Consider the following 6,000-nt stretch of genomic DNA (forward strand, 5'->3'; position numbering starts at 1 on the left):
AAGTAAAAAAAGAATACATTTTTTAGAAAGTTTTAAAAAAATAAGAAAAATAACTAATAATTAAGGAGCAACAATAAAATAACAATAGCGAGGCTATATACAGGGGTTACCGGTACAGAGTCAATGTGCGAGGGCACAGGTTAGTTGAAGTAATATGTACATGTAGGTAGAGGTAATATATACAGGTAAAGTGACTATACTTCGATAATAAACAGAGAGTAGCATTACGCATGTTATGTAAATCTGAGGGAATAATGTTGCTCTATTGATCCCTTTAACATCTGTAATTATATTACAATGAAAAAGACACTCAACAAGCACCAATTTTCCTGAAAACAAAACACCAAAACAAAAGAAATACCACAACGTGTCTTTTAACAACAGTTGTACACAATACAGTGTATATTAACACAATAGATTAAAGTAGAATCCAATGACCTCTTTGGTTTAATCTATAATCTAAACAGATGTAACCAATTCATTTGTCCTTACTAGAACTGTGGTCAGTCAGGTCATACACTATCAACATATAACAGTCTATCGGAGCTAGATAGCTATTAGAAACCTTGTCTAACTGTTAACAATTCAATACAGAAGAAAAGCTTCAGCTTTACCTGTAGGTTAGAGGGGAGTGAGGAAGCCAATGGAGCCTCTCCTCTTGCTCTTCCTCCCGGCGGCGAGTGGTAGGGGTGGGTGAGTGCACCGAGATGAGAGGTACTATCCAGGCTCCCGGTAAGGTTCCTGGTAGTAATGGCAGAGGGAGAATGACAGGCCACAGGGGAAGGGAATAGGTTTACTACCCCTATCACCTTACCCTTTTCAGTTCAGGATAATGGTTTCTCCCAGAATGGACCTGAATTATTCATCTGGGGGGAGGGAGGGGTACACGGCCTGTCCATCAAGCGATTGTGTCAGTCAATCATTACCTCTTAGCTGAGTAAGTGTTCCTTGATGACAGAAGTTGATGTCACTATGGAAAGAGAAAGGAAAGGCTAGTGTTTCCCAAACTCATTCCTCAGGACCCCAATGAGGTGCACGTTTAGTTTTTTTGCCCTAGCACTACACAGCTCATTAAAATAATAAAGCTTGATGATACGTTGATTATTTGATTTGGCTGTGTAGTGGTAGGGCAAAAACCAAAACGTGCACCCCACTGGAGTCCCAAGGAACGAGTTTGGGAAACACTGGATTAACCCCAAAACCACAAGCAGTGAGAGAGAGCAAGAAAGAAAACATCATGGCAGTGAGTTGTTCCTGACCATGTGACCTAACCAAGAAAACCTGTGGGTCCAAGTTGAAGCCTTGAATTTGTCCTGCTCAGGTCTTGTATTATCTGATATGGTGTAGGCCTACATATGCAATATGATCTTATGTGATACAGATATTTTAGTTGAAAATACTAGCGTATCTGGTAACATCACCAATCCTGAGACCTGAAGCTTAACTGGGACTGATGCTCCGGAATTAAGTTATCGTTAATATTATCTAGTAATATGTTTGGCTGGCTTTAGTTAGCAGAGTGCTGGTAGGAGCATGAGAATGGATCCTGGGTTCTCAATGCTACACAAATATATGATACACACAGCAATGATTTGATACACAGGAACTTTGGGCTATCGGTAAGCCCCTGAAATCTTTCCACGCTCCCTCTCTTTACTTTCCACCGCTCCCTCTCTCAATTTTTTCTTCTCTCCCCTCACCTCCTCTAGTTGGTGACCTGCTTTCTCTCTTTACCTGCCAACATGATGTTTCCTGGAGAGATCACTCCAAGGAAGAGTGGATCGTGGAAATGGCAGTTGTACTTTAGTTTGTTCCTCAACCTGAAATGACTAGAACTCCCTGGTGTCTGTGATTGAGTGTGTATGCATGTGCGTGTGCGAAATACCCAGACACTATCTACAATGCCCCGCTCCCAACACCCAAACTCTCTCCTCCAATCCCCATGAGATGGGTGCAGTTTATGTTTACTCCAGGAATTGAAGTAAACACACAGACAGAGGGTGCAGCTGAGCCCCATGGGTTAGGGCTGCCATTTGGCTGGGGCTGGGTGCATCTCGACCATCACCCTCGCTCCCTCCCCTCCTCTACCTCCTCAAATGCCCACTCTCCTCTCTTCAAACTGCTGGATGCCTCACTATTCAATCACAAGTACTGCAACTGGGCCTCTGGGATAGATTGAAATCAAATTCCCAAAGAGAATTAGCTAATTCAAATTCAAATTAAGTTTAGTTTTGATCCACACCCAAAACATTGCTTTGATTAGTACATGTTTGCAGTCGGATGCAGTCATTGAATTACTAAAATGTAGCTCAGTTGGTTTTGACACCTAACATCTGTTTGTTGCTTCGCTAGTTTCACTCTATTAATCATGTTTCATATATTAATGTTACCACTACAAAGCAGGGCTTGGAACTGGTTCAAGGAACAGAACCGAAAACCGGAAAATAGGAACAGAATCAGAACCGGGAACGAAAGTGATCTATATTGTTTTCCAGAACATAACCGTTATTTTAAAAGCATGGGAACCGGTTAATAACGTTCTTTTACGTTCCGGGATTTTTTTTCCCAATCTCACAAAAAAATCAACAAAGCCCTCACTCTGTCACTCAGAAACATATTCCAGTGTCTGCCTGCAAGCTGAAAGTCTTTGCCGGTGTGTATGCATGTGTAGGCTACCTGCCCCTCCCCTCCTAAGCATAGGTTACTGTAGCCTACAGATGTTACAAGCGTGATTCAGAAATTAGGGAGAGAGATTTTTAATTACAGAAGAATGGATTCACTTTTTCAATGCTAGTTAAGGATACTATAGTTATCACATTTTACATTTGAATCTATCAACTACAAAAAGGCAAGAAGTGTTTTATTTTAATTCTGGTGCTGCTCATTACACACAAGCTTGTTAGCTAGTTAGCTAGCTCTTGTCCAACGTTAAGCCAACTCGCGGAAGTTCAAAGACATTCAAAGTTCCTTCATAGAAGCCGCTCCTCTGTAGGTATAATTCTATGGGCCTAGTTCAGATAATGCATGTCACAATGAGATACCCAGCACTTCAAGCCAAACCTCCTCCTCCACCCTCTCTGGCTCTCTCCCTACCCCCAAACTTCACTCGCATCACATGCCCTACACTTGTCTGTCCAATGCATGCAAACAAAGACAGCTTGCCCAGTCCATAGCAAGCTGCTCTATCTGCCCTTATTGGTGAAGTAGTTTAATGTCTATATTTACATTTTCTTTCGGGTTCAAACCAGTTCAGAACTTTATTTTGCTGGTCTGAACTGTGGAACTGAATGAAAAAAATAATGGTTCTGGAAAATCATTTTGGTTCCAACTTCTGCTACAAAGTACACATGTGTTGATAGTCAAATCACTCTTTCTATTTTAAGTATTGGTTAGAACTTACTCTTGGCATTCATTCCTCGTAGGCTAATTGAAAAGGTGAAATGATTGCTACTTCTACCGGTGCTCAGACGTTGCATGCATCAACCAATGGTGGCGTACTGCATCATCGACTGTGCAGTCAGACACCAGATTGCTATACCATATTATGTGGTTAGCTGATATGTGAAATACCTATCCAGGTGTTGAACAGGGCCATGGCTAGAAGGGATCTAGCTTTTGTGAAATTAAGGTCAGATTTGACTTTTCTTAGCAGCTTAGTAGAATTTATGCAGCAGGTGAGGAGAATTAATGTAGCAGGTTAAGGGAATTAGGTTAAGGTTAGGAAAAAGGTTAGGGTTAGCTAAAATGCTAAACCAATTTAACTTTTGATGTTAATTTGACAAAAGCTGGATGCCTTCTAGCTATGACCTCTGAGCAGAGGAACAGACTCTTCTGTGTGTTTAGGCAACGCAATGCTGCTAAATGAGTAGGTCTGATGTGTACCCCTGTTTACAGCGGTGGAAAAAGTACCAAATCGTCATACTTGAGTAAAAGTAAAGATACCATAACAGAAAATGACTCCAGTAAAAGTTTAAAGTCACCCAGTAAAATTCTACTTGAGTAAAAGTCTAAAAGTATTTGATTTTAAATATCCTTAAATATCAAAAGTAAAAGTATACATCATTTAAAATTCCTTATATTAAGCAAACCAGACAGCACCATTTCCTTGTTTTTAAAATGTATGGATAGCCAGGGGCACACTCCAACACTCAGACATAATTAACAAACAAAGCTTGTGTGCTATGAGTCTGCCAGATCAGAGGGAATAGGGTTGACCAGGGACGTTCTCTTGATTAGTGTGTGAATTGGATAATTAAAAATGTAAAGAGTACCTTTGGGTGTCAGGGAAAATGTATGGAGTAGAAAGTACATTATATTATTTAGGAATGTAGTGAAGTCAAAGTCAAAGTCAAAATTATAAATAGTAAAGTAAAGTACAGATACCCCCAAAAATGACTTAAGTAGTACTTAAAACTATTATTGGAGTGCGTTTTTATGGTAATTGGCTGTGTTACCTTAATGTGTTTATGTGTAGGCTAGTACTGCATCAGGCTCTCACAGTCTCAAGTCAGAATTAGAGGTTCAGCCATGTTTTTCAAACTTCAAATTTCGAAGTTGTTCCAAAGTTCAAATTTTATAGCGTTTCAGGGTAAGTTTAGGCATTAACTCCAAATGGTTAAGGTAAGGGTTAAGGTTTGGGATAAAACAAAAATATCTATAACAACTATTGCTGGATTCAAACATGCATCCTTCTGATCCAGAAGCTTAAACTCATCTGCCATCCCCATCCACAATGTCCTAGCAAAGCCAAAGCCTACTTGAAGGTAACAGCACTCACTGCTGTCCCTAGTGTCCGGTTTCCACATCATCTCCTGACGTCCTCAGTCATCGAATACTGACTTGTATCACAGATGGCCTGTCTGAGTACATCCATTTATTTTCAGCCATTGATATTTGATAAGTGCAAAGTAGAGGCCTTGTATAATCTCTGTCATTCCTGTTGTGGCCAGAAAGGTTGTAATCATTAGTCCAAACAGTTGCGAGAGTTTCTATTGGACAAATTTAGGTAGGTCCCTGCCCGTTTAATTTCGTTTGCTTCCGTTTGCTTCCATTTGCTTCCATTTGGTTCTGCTTGGTTCCTAGTTAATACACCCCAGGGTTTAAGTTCACAGGCCCTAGGTGTGTACCAGGACAAGTGAACTAAAGAAGAACTGGACAATTATATAAAATATATAACCCAGTCACAATGACATGCAGCAAGACTGAAAGAAGGCAACTCGGCACCAGACAGCCAGACAGCCGGACAGACAGGAGGAGAGTCCTCCTCACCATAGAAATAGAATCCATAGAATAGCCTCCCCATTCAGGCCAATGTATTATATTTCTATGGTTCTAATTTAGGTCTTCAGCTCCCAGAGATCCCATGACAAGGTTACGTTTGGCCAACCTCTAATGGGATCATACTGAGCCTGTGGCGGTTGTATTACTGTAGCAGCAAAAACAGCACAAAGAATCTGTGTTTATTTTATTTACATAAGTGATCCACAGTAAACAGCTGTTAATTTTTGCTGGCTCTCTGCCAGTGCACTTTGCTCTTCTGTGAAAACCCCTCTCTCGCCAAACACTCTGTCTCCCTCCCTCTATCTCTCTCCCTCTCTCTTTCTCTACCGCTCTCTCTCTCCTTCTTTCTCACATAAATATTTTTTTTCATCTAACTGCAGTAATCTCTTGCTAACGTATTAAAGCAGCGCTCACTAAACTACTCTTTCTTTGGTATCGTGTTTTCATTTAATCCCATTCAGAAGTGTGTGTTTGTGCAGCTGGAAGTGTGCAGTGTCTGTGTTTTATATATATATATGTGTGTGTGTGTGTGTGTGTGTGTGTGTGTGTGTGTGTGTGTGTGTATCACAGGAGGCTGGTGGCACCTTAATTGGAGAGGACGGGCTCATGGTAATGACTAAAGCGGAATCAGTGGAATGGTATTAAATACATCAAACACATGGTTTCAATGTGTTTGATGCCATTCCATTTACTCCATTCCAGACAATATTATGAGTCGTC

Source organism: Oncorhynchus kisutch, linkage group LG5 (genome assembly GCF_002021735.2).
Source record: "Oncorhynchus kisutch isolate 150728-3 linkage group LG5, Okis_V2, whole genome shotgun sequence".
NCBI lineage: Eukaryota > Metazoa > Chordata > Actinopteri > Salmoniformes > Salmonidae > Oncorhynchus > Oncorhynchus kisutch.